This window comes from Xenopus laevis, chromosome 8S, assembly GCF_017654675.1.
Source record: "Xenopus laevis strain J_2021 chromosome 8S, Xenopus_laevis_v10.1, whole genome shotgun sequence".
NCBI lineage: Eukaryota > Metazoa > Chordata > Amphibia > Anura > Pipidae > Xenopus > Xenopus laevis.
In genome coordinates this window covers 81,931,325-81,946,457 of record NC_054386.1, presented here as the reverse complement: position 1 = coordinate 81,946,457, position 15,133 = coordinate 81,931,325, and positions in this window count along the sequence as shown.

Sequence of the window (15,133 nt, the reverse complement as noted above, 5' to 3'; positions counted from 1 at the left end):
TACCTGTGATATGGAGAGATGGGAGACTGTTACTAGGTTTCTGCATCTGAAATAGGAGCTTCTTTACAAGAGGTTCATTAACAATATTTAAAGAAATATTGATTAAACATAATCTGTATGTCTCTTTCAAAAGGCTCTATTTAATTGCGCTGACTAATTAACTCTAGGGAAACTTTGCCAGTGTTTGGCTACAGTAATGCAACTTCGCATTTTAGTGAGTTAATGCAGTGGTAATGAATTTGCGCCTGCCTAAGTGGCGCTAAGTTTGCGGATCGTTCGCTGGCGAAAATTGACCCTTTAGTGAATTTGCCCTATTGTCTTGGATACATTCATATGTATTCATTCATAAGTAGTACATGACATACAGGTCCGGACTGAGAATTAAAATAGGCCCTGGCATTTCAAGTACACAGAGGCCCAATCAGCCCACACAGAGGCCCAAACAGCCCCACCAGCCCACTAAATAGTGACTTTCTATGGCACCTTATAGCAGCCCCTCTGGCATTTGCCAGAACCCACAGATTGCCAGTCCGGGCCTGATGACATAGACCAAATACATAGACAAAACAACTTGTGAAAGTAGTACATTACAGCAGGGGGCAGCAGCAAACCAGAAATAGCCCTGATATCAGTAGCAAATCCCATTAAGGCATGGTAAAATACTGCTGTGAATGCCCAGATACCCTGAAAAATAGCTACACTTGCAAATTTAAATCTCTCTGTGAGACTGAGACACTCATAGGATTCGCCAGGACAACGCTAATTCACAAAAATCCGAAGTTGCGTCCAGGGCTCCAGTGCCGCCGTTTGCGCATGCGCATGGTGCCAGCTGTGCATGCGTGCCGAGAGAATCGGCGCGTCACAATAGGGGAACGGTGGGGGCCGGAAGGGGGGCCCTGGACACCAGTCTGACACTGGGGGGTCCCCAATATTTACAAATGTCTCAAAGCAAAGTTTAATTCCTCTTCACTCTTTTATGATGCAGATGACAAAGATAACGGATGGTTTTCTGTATTCTCCAGTTCCCTAAAGATAATATAAAGATAGTACATATTTTCTATAAAAATAATATGACGATAAGATACCATCTAGGGAGGAGATAGATGGTATGTTCCAATTTATAGTACAAACCAAAGAGCCTTTAATGTTATTAAAAACATATTCATATTTACTAATGGTTTAAAAGAAACTGAGCACAGCTTGTTTTGGGCTTAAATATTGTAATTCATTTTCATATTTTAGTGAACCACAAATTTTTATTTTCTAATTCTCTGTCTGCTATGCCATACATGTAAGAAAAATTATATTAGCACTTTGGGCAGATTTACTAAAGGGCGAAGTGACTAACGTTAATGACTGGCGCAATTTCGTTACTTCACTGATTTACTAATGGTCGCTGGCGTAACTTCACTAGAAGATAGACTCAAGTTGCGCTCTGGCGAATGGACGTAACTACGCAAATTCACTAAGATGCGGATTTGATTTTACTGAACGTTAGCTCTTGCGCCAGACTTGCCTTCACCACCTCAGACCAGGCGAAGTACAATAGAGTAGATAGGACTTCCTCAAATTTAGTTGAAAAATTTTCTAAGTCCCAAAAAACGCGGGCGTCTTTTCCTTCTTTCAGGGAGATAGGCTGCAAAAGAGCGTATTATTTTTTTGGGGTACCCGGCTTCCCCCTTACATTTCCTAGCATATGACACATAAACTATACACTGGGCTCATGTGTAGGGCATTATAACCACTTTGCTTTGCTTGGCACAGTAACGCTAGCGCAACTTCGCCAGCGTTAGGCGCCCTGGACGCAACTTCGGATTTTAGTGAATTTGCGTTGTCCTGTCGATTCTACACCTGATGACATGTTGCGCTGTGAACGAAGCCGTCGCTGGTAAATTTTCGGAGGTTAGTAAATTTGCCCCATTGTATTCGCATGCAATATATAATTTTGCCATAAAAGTATTTACAGATGCTTTTACATTACCCGTCTCATCCCCCATGTTTTTCTCTGATGGGGCTGCCATATTTGAGCTTCAGAAGTCTGTTAGCATTAGAAATTCTAACTGACATGTTGAGAAGAGACAGTCAGGTTGGCAAAACAGTCAGGTTTAGGAACTTCAAGTTAGAGTCCTGCAGCTGGTCGGGTACCGACGGGTTACCTGCAAAAACCTGCGGTACCCTGTGAGTTGCGGGTAGATCCGGGTGCGGGTATAGACGTGGGTCGGCGGTTCTTCAGGTTTGCGTGTAGCGGGTCGGGCTGCCGGTCTTCTCAATAGCGATTTTTACTCCTTTTTTCGGATCACGTCTACTTCCGATGATGTCACTTCCAGTTTACAATGACAGCACTTCCTGTTTTGGTCCCTTTTTTCTTATCACGCCTACTTCCGATGATGTCACTTCCAGTTTACAATGACAGCACTTCCTGATTCTTGACGGTCAGCGGGTCGCGGGTCCGGGTTTTGGACAAGGTACTTGCGGGTCGGGTAGCAGGTCCAAGCGGGTAAACATGAGCTATAGGTAACTTTTGATACACATTAATATTTTGAATACATTTTTTATCACTTTAAGGGACTATAGTTAATGTTCTAATTTATATGCTAATTAATCCATATTATTTTTTGTAAATAATTTTTATTGCTGATTTTGGTGTAGCATTTGTTAATGCAGACAAAATAAACCAAATCCAAAACAGAAAAAAAAAACCGCCGACTCTGCAAAGCATATTTATTAATAATAAAAGTGTTTTTGTGTGGGGCGTGGCTTGAAGCTCAATGTGAACGGACGCAGAGCAGAGTAGCTCTGTATTGCAACAAGCTTTAATCTGCACCATCTGTCTGTGAGTAATCTGCAGGCTGAAATAAATGCTAGCGAGTAAAGGGAAGGAGAAAAAGCATACCTCCCAACTGTCCCGTTTTTAGAGGGACAGTCCCTCTTTTGACAGCTCAACCTGCAGTCCCCCGTTTTTCTCTGCACTGAACAGCCAGAAAAAGAAACAACGTTTCTAACTTAATTGGCTTTTGGCAGATTTCCGAGAACAGCAACATCAGCTTATAAAATATTTTTGTAGCAATTTTGAGATAAGCAAATAAGTAATTGTAACAATATAAGATAACAGGTCCCTTGGGAAAAGTTAGACTCAAAGCTTAAAGGGCAATTCACCTTCATTAGCAAAACTGTAATAACTGGGAAAAAAACACAGAAATATGTTCAAACTTTTATAACCTGACAAATTTTGTAAAATGAACATGGTAATTAGGGGGTGCGGCCACAAAAACGGGCATGGTCCAAAAATTTTTTTGCCACGATAGGTGCTCCAACTTTTTCGTCCCTCTTTTTATTTCCAAAATGTTGGAAGGTATGGAAAAAGGGAGTAAAGAGGATTTTTACTCTTGCACAACACACTGCACTCACATTGGAAGAAGTAATAACTTACTATGAATGCAAGTGCTAATATCAGTTACATTAATGTTCACACTTTCACTGCCTCTCTGCTTGCGCCTTAAGGGCAGGCATTTACTTGGTCCGGGCCTGTATAATTCTGCTCTTATAAAACTAGCTGAAGCCTTGGGATACTTTTTTTTCCTTTTAGCAATTTACAGTGTAGGTTTAGTTCATCCATTTTGATGATTTTTTTCTAGATGGCTGAGATGACTGTGAAATGCCATATATTGTGAGCACCGATGTGAACTTTTTAGCTGAACAGATGTTGCTTCAAAAATAGGAGCAGATGGAGAAAGTGAAAAATTAATTACTCAGAGGGTTACACAGTATCAAGCCTCAGCCTCCTTGTAAGCAGATCTCATTGCAAGGCCAGTGATTTGCCTATTTCAATTCCCCACAGGCATAACTTCCTTCCTCTGTTTTAATATGAACCTATCTTCATGTTCTAGGTATTAAAGTTGTCACACTGTCCCACAGTATCAATAATGATGTTACCAACACCTGCGATACATGTGGCAGGAGCAACGTGCACGCCGTCACACACTTACCAGTACCATTGAGTACAATACGGTATTAATATCTGAATGCAATCGGCTCTCATTCTAATTTGTCTAATATAGATTCTGTAGTACTGCTAAAGCTAGCTCTGGATTTGTGATACATTCTGGGTCATACACTCCTGATCATTCCTTTCTTGGATTATTACCACTGAAATTTGAATCCTGTGCATCTTGTCCAAATTCAATCTAGACTTGCAATACACATTATCTCCTGGATTTCTATCATTTGCAATATAAAGTTGAACCTCTGCTATATACTATTAAAATGCAAAATGTAAATAGCTGCTTTATGTGATTACTTGTTTTTGCCAGATTTACACTTGCAGTATAGTTCCCAGACCGGATAAGTGACAAATAAGGAAATAAGGGAATGTTTTCTGATTTGCGATCTGAATGATGTCTGTTGCCCGGGATGTCATATGCTTTTTAGGGTTTGGGGTTTGCAAATACCTGCATTTCTGATATTTCTGTTTGTTCTTTGGTTCTTTATTCACTGTCCATTATTCTGTCCCAGAAATCTTGATCCTTTTCTCTCTCTCTCCTGATTCCATAAATCAGGAGTCTTTGGAAATGTATTACCCAATGGCAAATACTACTTAAAAAGTATATTATTATGAAAATGGTTTATTTACTGTACATTAAGCAGGGTTTTACATATGAGCTGTTTTATGCAATATCTTTTAATAGAGACCTACATTGTTTAGGGGGTATAGTTTTTCTTTAATAGTCATGTTGTTTTTGTCCAAGCCACTGCCTTTTTGTTATTTAATCCTCCATCATGGCAGTTTGTTTGCCTTTCCATACTTTCTCTGTTTTTCTCTTACTCTGATTTTTCTCTGTACTTAGAAAAAGGGGTAATAAATAGATAAATAAAAGCAAAGTTCGATGGGCTAGGCCAGTCAGTAAAAGAGAGAGATGAAGGAGGGGTGAGGAAGAGGGTGATAGAATGAGAGAGAAGAGGGAGTGTCAGTTCACATACCTTCTCTTTTCACATGGGACTGCTGTTTGAAAGCAACAGGCAGACAAGTCAGTGTGGCTTTCCTAAGCGGCGAGAGACACACTAAAGGCAAATCACCATCAGCAGAAAAGAAATCAGCAAAAGCAGGTGGAGGAAACATTAAACAGACAGAGAGTTAGGGTAATTTAAATGCAACAGAGAAAAAGAAGGCCAAGGAGACACAGTATATTTTCACAACATATTGGTAAGGTGGTACGATTTCAGAGAGGAGGGAAAGTGTTAGAAAAAAGGGCTGAAACCAAAACCAGTGGTATCAGAAACCGGATACTATACGGGAGTGAAAAGACTGGGATCGAAAGAAGGTCGGAACAGAGAGAGTGGTGGAGACAAGAGGCTGAGAATATCATAAAGTGTAAATGCCTAATTAGACACACCTATACATTCCCACAGGGAAGCCACATATACAGCCAAGAGTCAGTCGGTGACCTGCTCATAAGGTTTAGTGTATAGGTGTAAAGAGCTAATATAACCAGTTTGATATGTAATATATGAGTTAGATTGACATTCCTTTAAGACTGAAAGTTATCTGCTTATACATTCACATATAATTATAAATATGTGTGTGTGTGTGTATATGTATAGACATACATTTATGCACTAACGACAGTGAGAAAGATAAACACAGGCACACTCACAATATACCTAGTTTTCCCAGTTCCCATGCTCCATGGCTGTAGAAGCAGCTTAAACCATTCTCATCCTCCCCCTGCAGAGCAGCAGAGAGGCCTTGACTTTCTACTTATGGGTGAGTCCCTAATTATTGGAAATGCTTTAGCGGCTGAGAAATTATTGGGACTTAAGTAAATATAATTTCTGTATCTGTAACTATCTAATAACTTTATTGACTACATAGCTTTATTGCTCATATAGTATGTCTGAATATTTTCTGTTGTGTTTCTTTATATCATTTTGGAGGTTATTTATAAACACTAGCCAAATCTGCACCCGGGAAGTAACCCATGGCAAACCTGCAGTTACCTAAAAATATCTAATCACTGATTGGTTGCTATAGGATCTTCCCAGGTGCAAATTTGTCTCTCACGTGTATATATCTTCATACCTCACTTGCATCTCTAGCAGTAAAGGATGAATATATAAACTGACATTTGACATGACAGGTGTGAGGTAAGTACAGGTAGACGATCAATTAAACAGAAACCTGTTATCCAGAAAGCTCCAGATTACAAGAAGGCCATCCCCCATACATATAAAGCAAATTATACATTCTTAAAAATTTGCTTAAAATAGGCCCTATTGGAAATTACCTTTCTGTAGTTATGAGATAATTGATCTCATAACTGTACTAGCATATTTATATTGTTTTACATTCAGTTCTAACTAATAAGCCTGCCAAACCACTACTTATAGAACACTGAGCAATTGGAAAGCCATGTAGGAAACCAACTAATACTAAATTTAAATACTTTTTGTTAGGAGGTTTAGTTGTTGTTTGGTGCTGGAGTCTCATACAGACTACCACTAAATGCTACCTTGCTATGGATTACTATACTTAAAGGAACAGTAACATCCAAAAATTCTTTTAAGAATCACAATATAATATACTGTTGCCTTGCACTGGTAAAAACTGGATGTTTGATTTAGAAGTATGATTTATATAGAAAAGCTGCTGTGTAGCCATGGGGCAGCCATTCAAGCACAGGATACACAGTAGATAACAGATAAGTACTACTATAGTTTATATAAACAAGCTGCTGTGTAGCCATGGGGGCAGCCATTCAAGCACAGGATACACAGTAGATAACAGATAAGTACTACTATAGTTTATATAAACAAGCTGCTGTTTAGCCATGGGGGCAGCCATTCAAGCACAGGATACACAGTAGATAACAGATAAATTCTGAAGAATCCCATTGTATAGTACAAAGTGTATCTGTTATCTGCTGTGTATCCTGTGCCCTTTCCCCTTTCTCAGCTTTGCATGGCTGCCCCCATGGCTACACAGCAGCTTGTTAAGCAAACACACCAGTGCAGCACAACAGTACATTATATTTTCATTAGTTAGATTCATTAGTCTTTCCTCATAGCTGAGATTGTCATACCCTTTATCATCTTAATTGCCCTTCTTGGCATATTCCAGTAGTGTAGTTGGGATTAGTTAAATAAAAGTTCACATTCGCTGGAATGCAGAGGCACTTCAAGTTCCAGAATCCAACAAGTCAACATAGAACAAGGGGAGGATGGGGCTGGAATACTCTGCCAGCCTAAGGGGGTGAGATGGGGAATTGGTTCCTGTGAGCCACAGACTATCACTTCTTGCACAGCACTCTAAATGGGAAGGGCAGCACAGTTTGCATGTACCTCACTACTTCCACTATGAAGATCAGGGTTGTCTAATCTCTATTATTAGGCAACTGACTGTAATTTCTAAAGGCTTTACTTAATAAGACACCTAACCAACCTCTGGGCTGCCAAAGATGTAACTTCTTCGAAAATCCAAGGCCGCATCCCTTTTGCACCCTCATTTTAAATGCAGTCAAATATCTAGTTGGTGACAAAATAAATACAAAGTCGGCGTCCCTGGATTTTTCCTTGCATGTATCCAAATGTGCAGTATATCCTAGCATAAGTCTGCTTCATTGTGTTTCCTGAAAATGTTCTCAGTATGTACACGTGCCACTAACAAATAGTTAATTGTGTAAAATGAAAGCAGGAGGCTACTAAATGTTAAACCAGAGTAAATCTTATGGGTCATATGACTTGTTTTTCAAAGCTATTTGAAATGAATTATTAGTTACAAGAATATTAATTGTTTGTTGAATAGTGGTTCCATTTTGGCTCAATGTCCAATAGAATGTTCTGCAGTGCAACATAAATATGCATAAAAACAGCACGCACTCCTCAATATAAGAAAATAAAATCGGGTGCTGTGGAGAACAGATGTGCTAAATAAGAGATCACACTATTGGGATTCGAAGTAAATCATAAACTTTTTATTTGATGTGTTGCAGTGTCCTCAGGGAGGGGCAAAGTGATGCAATATAGACAAAGCTCATAAATCCTGTAATGTCGGGGACTTTCTATACTCTGTATATACACTGTATGGCCAAACGTATCTCAATGCTTACCTGTCCAACATTTCATTTTCATAAGGGCATCATTTTCGGGTGTTTGAAATTTTCCCTAACATATCCTTATTCAGTTTCCTTCCTCCAACTTCATATTGTCTTCCCTAGTTCTATTAAACTTCTACTGCTGGAAAATGTTTTCTCCCTAGATTCCCATCATATAGCTAAATGTTTTCATCATTCCACTTCTCTCCCTCTCTGTTATTGCCCGTCTTTATTTCTTTTTCAACATTTTTTATTGAGTTTTCCAAAAACAAGCAAGATTTACTTATCACAGCGCAAATTGAGTGTGATTAAGCTATTTAACTGCATGCGTACATCATGCTGTTTACAACACAAAGGCATAATAAAATTGTGAAAACATGAAAATAATAAATGACATATTGGGGGCCGATCCACTAACTTCGAGTGAAGGATTCTAAGTAAAAAAACTTTGAATTTCGAAGTTTTTTTTGGGCTACTTCGACCATCGAATGGGCTACTTCGACCACGACTTCGAATCGATGGATTCTATCTGCGCTAAATCCTTCGACTTCGATATTCGTGCTCATAGGGACTCCTGTGTGTATCTATGGTTTTGGTTATGTAGAGGGTAACTTACCCCTGACTTCTCTGCATCTTGAGTTTTTGAGTTTTCTTTACTATGTAACCTTACCTTGAATATACCTTGAACATTCATTTGACTTCTTTTTACGGCTCTAGTCGTGCTGTTGTTGTTCCTCTGGATACACGACTGTGGGGCAGATTTACTAAAGGGCGAATTGTCGCCAGCGACCGCTTCTCACACTTCGCCAGGCACAAATTCGTTACCACTAAGCTAATTCACTAAAATGCAAAGTTGCGTCCTGGGCGCCGAACACTGGTGACTTTACACCAGTAATACTTCTTCATTGCGAGCATTTCATAGCGAAGATTTGCTAGCGGACATTTATGCCTAGCGAAAAGTCACTAATGATCTTGGGTTTAGGTCAATTTGAATAGGGGTGGGTACAGTTGTATGGAGGTCTTTATTATAAATGTTGGTGTGAATGCTTGAACTAGCCACTTTTTATTACAAATGTCCAAGGAACCTTAATGAAGACAAAATAAATCATATAATGCCCTACACATGAGCCCACTGTAAAATGAATGTTCCATGGCCCTCAAATGTCTGGGGAAAAACGTTAACACAAAAAAGTTCAATTTAGGACTTTTGCAGACAATCACGCTTAAAAAAGGAAAAGTCGCCAGCGTTTTTACAACTTTAATGCATTTTCAGCAGACACGATATGACAGAAGATTGAGGAAGATGCACTTCATTTTCACAGTTTGCCTGGTCTGAGGTGGTGAAGTCAACTCTGGCTAAAGAGATAACATTCAGTTAAATCCGCGCTTCGGTGAATTTGCAGAGCAACGGCTATTCACGAAAAGTCACCTGGCAATAGAGTGCAAACGAACGCTAGCGACGGTTTCTTTCGCTAGCGAATTGTCATCTGGGCCTGTTAGTGAATTGGCGATGTCCCTGCGGATGTGATTTCTGGCGAAAAGTCGCTAGCGTCAGCCACTTCGCCCTTTAGTAAATCTGCCCCTATGTGTTACATCTATATATAACTTTGTTTAATCTATCCTGATTGAGGCTTGAGAAAGGACTTTGATATGTTGCTGTGAATGGTCAGTTGCCTAAAGGAATCTCTGCATATTGATATTTTTGGTGTGCCATACTTTTGTTTAAAAATCTGTAATATAGGGTTCAGCTTTGGTCACCCTTACACAAAAAAGGACATTAGTTAATTTAAAATGGCTCAGTGACTGGCAGCTGATGGAGGACTTAAATTATGATGAAAGACTGGCAATTTTTGGTTTGTCTTTCAAGTAGATATAAATAATGTTTATTGCCTGTAGAAACTGGGATAGCGATTTTGTATCAGCACTGTAATAATGATAAAAAAAACTTTTATTTATGCAGGAGCTTTCAATGCAAAGTGAAAGACTATGGAAGCTGCAGAGAGAGAACACAGCTTTATACAGGGAACTTGAAGAACGGCATCCACCTCGAGCAACTTTTATATGACTTCTGCAGGTCACCAGCCTCATGAAATCAGTTTTACTCTGAAATCTAGCAAGTAAGAATGTTGGAGGAGCAGGCGGCACTTGCTGAACTAAGTACCTAACCATAGGGTAGAGTTCTGCCCACTGAAAATGTAGTTGCAAAGCACAAAGATGTGACACCAATAAACTTCCATATATGATTATACTACTACAAAACAATAACTCTAGGAATAACTTGAAATCATGTTTTTACTGGGAAGCTGTATAATTTCATGGTTTACACCAGTGATCCCCAACCAGTAGCTCATGAGTAACATGTTGCTCCCCAACCCCTTGGATGTTGCTCTCAGTGGCCTCAAAGCAGGTGCTTATTTTTGAATTCCAGGCTTGGAGGCAAGTTTTGGTTGTATAAAAACCAGATGTACTGCCGACAGTCCACATAGGGGCTACCAAATAGCCAATCACAGCCCTTATTTGGCACCCCAGGAACTTGTCTCATGCTTGTGTTGCTCCCCAACTGTTTTTACATTTGAATGTTGCTCATGGGTGAAAAAGGTTGGGGACCCCTGTTTTACAGGATAAGAACTATTTCTGGCAATTCTTTTGACCAAAAAATGTCAAAGCATCGCCTCTTCAGTGATCAGATTTGTAGAGCACTTACCTACTTGGGTACCAGAGACCTGCAGAACAATGCTAATTAAACCTGTCACCCAGACACAAAAATCTGTATAATAAAAGTCCTTTTCAAACTAAACATTAAATCCAATTTCTATTTTTTATTAAAGCATTCATAGCTGTTGTAAGCTCATTTAAAAATCTCAGCTGTCAATCAAATATTGTCTGCCCCTCCTCTATGCCAGTGGCATAGAGGCGGGGCAGACAATTACTTTCACTTTCCATTCAGCACTTCCTAGATGTCACTGCTCTCCACACATTCCCCCGTTCCCTTTACCATTTAATTGTGTAACCAGGGCATGGGGATGGACATCAGGTCCCCCATTCTGGTGCACAAACAAGATTCTGAGATGACACAAGACTTACCTTAATAACAGTGTCCACAAAATGGCTCCTGCCTGCTTGTTATAATTTTGAAATCCCAGACTGAAGGAAGCAAGATTCAAATAATTTATATAGTGTAATTAAAGTTCATTTTGCTTGACTAATGTGATGAAATAGGATTTTGAAATTTTTTTTGGGTGACGGGTCCCCTTTAAGGAACATTACAATATATATCTGTGCATTTAACATGTCTGACTGACATTTTCAGAATAAAATATACAGTAGTTGTCTCTTGTGCTTATTGTATTGTTTTTCTGAAGACACAGAAGCTCTAATTAGGGATGCATGGAATCCACTATTTTGGATTCGGCGGAACCCCCGAATCCTTTGCGAAAGATTCGGCCGAATACAGAACCAAATATGCATGTGCAAATTAGGAGTGGGAAAACATTTTTACTTCGTTCTTTTATGACAAAAAGTCCCACAATTTCCCTCCCCGCCCCTAATCTGCATATGTAAATTAGGATTTGTATTGGCCTGGCTGAAGGATTCGGCCGAATCTGAATCCTGCTGAAAAATGGCGAATCCTGGATTCAGTGCATCCTCAGTTTAAACTCCCAGTCCACCCTGCACGTTTCAGTGCCTAAACAGTTTCCTCAGGGGCCCCTATTTAAAGGAAAATGATACCCCCCAAATAATGTAGGTCTCTATAAAAAGATATTGCATAAAACAGCTCATATGTAAAACCCTGCTTCATGTAAATAAACCATTTTCATAATACTTTTTTTAGAAGTAGGTGCCATTGGGTAATCCTAAATAAAAAACTGCCATTTTAAGAAATAAGGGCCGCCCCCTGGGATCCTACAATTCATGGTACACAAAAAAAAAAACACACGTTAGGTCACATGACAAAGTTTTGTGTTTTGCTTCCACACTTCTTCCTGTTACAATTAGAGCTGCAGTATTTCTACTCAGGTGATCTCTGAGGCAGCGCAGAGAATATCATAAAATGGGGTAGAAGGGAAAAGATGTAAAAAAGATATTTACTGATAAATATATTTCAGATTGGCAAGCTTCCTTAATATGCCACATAATATGTTACTTAAGTATTCATTTTGGGTGGTATAGTTTTACTTTTAAAAGTTTAACACAGTAATATTAAGTAAATATTTTTGCTCCAAAAATGGCTAATTTCTAATACTAATGTATTTAATATACAGGGAACCCATTCATTTCATGTTCTGTTTAGTTCCCTGTAGTTGGTACTTTAAGGTACATTGTGGCCTATTTAGGAAAAATGCAGTATTATAGTTAAGATTCAAATGCATTAAGCTTTAAAGGGAAAGTTAAGTCTAAAATAGAATAAGACTAGAAATGCTGTATTTTGTATACTAAACATGAACATGAACTTACTGCACCACAAGCCTTATTAAACAAATGATTTATGCTTTCAAAGTTGGCCACAGGGGGTCACCATCTTGTAACTTTGTTAAACATCTTTGCAAGACCAAGACTGTGCACATGCTCAGTGTGGTCTGGGCTTCTTAGGGATCATCATAAATTATCAAAACAGCACAAGTCAAATAATATCTGCCAGAAGCCGATACAGCAAGACTGCACTGGGTCCTGTGTTGTCATGTAATCTAATGAGGATTTTATATATATTTTTGTATTTTTTGTTTTATTTAATACAAACTTTAATAAAGAAGCAGTGGCTGCAGCAAAAAAATCCTTTGAATAGAATCCCAGTTTATCTGTTTAAATCTGGTCTTTGTCCCTGCAGCTGGAGCTGGAAACAGTAAAGGGGATGTAAAGGCAAAAATAAAATCCAATACAAATCTCTACACAGTCGCCGACTGCTGTACAGGGAAACAAACAAAGTTGCTTGAGTTCTGCATGACTGGGAAGTAAGTCGAGGGCTCCCCCTGCTGTTCATAAGTATGATTGTTTCCCTGTAGAGCAGTTAGGGACCATCTGACAATTCCTATCCACAGCAGTAAATGAAGGGAGAATTTCACTGCATACAGTCAGGTTTCTTATAAAAACAGTACACATTTTTTTAAAGTATATTGGAGATTTGGATTTTATTTTTTTGCCTTTACATGGCCATTGGGGTTATTTACCCAGTAGGTCACTACACTGCTTTTCAGATTCACATAGTGTATCTTTGTACATTCATTACATGTTTCACAGGGTAATTGTGTTAATATACAGAAATGTTATGCATCAGCACGCCACTTTCCCAAATGATGATGTATTTGTGACCAAATGCCCCTCTGATTTGACAAAGTAAGAATATAAAAATGTAAATACAGTGGATCTAGCAGATACAGCAGCTAAAACTGCAAAAGAAAACACAGAGGCACCAAGTAAAGCAGATTTACAAGAAAACGTGCCAAAGTATTACCAGATCTCAGAATGGGTCATTTTGCTTAAAAGGGCACAGCAAACTCCAGGCTTAAAACAGACAACTCCAGACAGAGTTATATTGTTTAGTGGATATATTAATGACTGACAGGTTAAACATAGTTACATATTTAATTTGGGTTGAAAAAAAGACAAAAGTCTTAGGATAAGACTTTCAGGAATGAAAACATAATTTTGCCTCTTTATAGGTAAGGCCTCACCTTGAGTATGAGTGTAGTTGTGGGCTCCAGTCCTAAAGGATATAAATGAGCTGGAGAGAGTGCAGAGATGTGCAACTAAACTGGGATGAAAGAATTAAACTATGAGGGAAGACTGTCAAAATTGTGATAGTTTCTCTGAAGAAAAGGTGCTGGTGAGGGGACAAGATTACTCTTTCCAAATACATAAAAAGTCAGACAGCTGGGATCATTTTTCAAAGACATGATGTTTCCAGTATACTGCCCCTTTAAGACTTCTGCTACTTCTTAAACATGTATAATGACCAAGATAATTGTGATCAAGATCTGCAGTTTGTATAGGTATTAGTATATATATTTTTATATATATGTTTATGGATGGGTTTTTATAGTTATATGTTAACACAATACAGTATTTTATTTGCTTTAGCAGCTACTGCACAGCTTGTTATGCACAACAATCCCCAAATCCTTCATAATTAAGGATTAAGTATTAATTATAAACCAACATTTAGTGTATAACTAGCATTTATTTTTACCAAAGTGCATTTCATCAACATTGGACTTCATTGCCAATTTAGCAATTTCTCTCTGCAAAGCAGCAGCATCTCACTTGGCCCTCATCTTTTTGCACAATTTAGTATCATCAGCAAAAACAGAAAATGCCACCATCAGGATCACAGCAGTAAGCAAATTAAAAAGTAAAGGATCAAGGACAAACCCCTGTATTACTGTATCAGATTATTTTGCAAAATCTAAGTAGATCACATCCACTGCCATACCAGAGTTTAGGTTCCTGCTCACCTCCTCATAGAAGGCAATTAAATTAGTCAGGCAAGAGCTACTGCACATAAAACCATGCTGACACAAACTCATTGTACTATGATTTGCAATGTATTCAAGTATCCTTTACTTATTAACCCCCTCAGAGTTTTCCTACCACCATTGTCAAACTAAACATAGATGTGCTGAAGAATTATTAGTATACATTCTGGATCCTGGAGCTATCACACAAAAATACAAGTTGTTTTAAAATGATACATGAACACTGACCCCATCCAAATATTGTGAAATATATATTTACTATTTTAGAAGTTTGCAGTGTAGGACAGTACTACTTCTCTTAAAGAGGACCTGTCACTCAGACACAAAAAGCAGTATAATAAAAATTAAAAAAATTAAACATGAAATTCAATTTCTACTTTTTATTAAAGCATTCATAACTGTTGTACGTTCATTTAAAAAATCTCAGCTGTCAATCAAATATTGTCTGCTCCTCCTTTATGCCTTAGGCATAGAGGAGGGGCAGACAATTACTTTCACTTTCCATTCAGCACTTACTAGATGTCACCGCTCTCCACATATTCCCCCGTTCTCTTCATCATTTAATTGTGTAGCCAG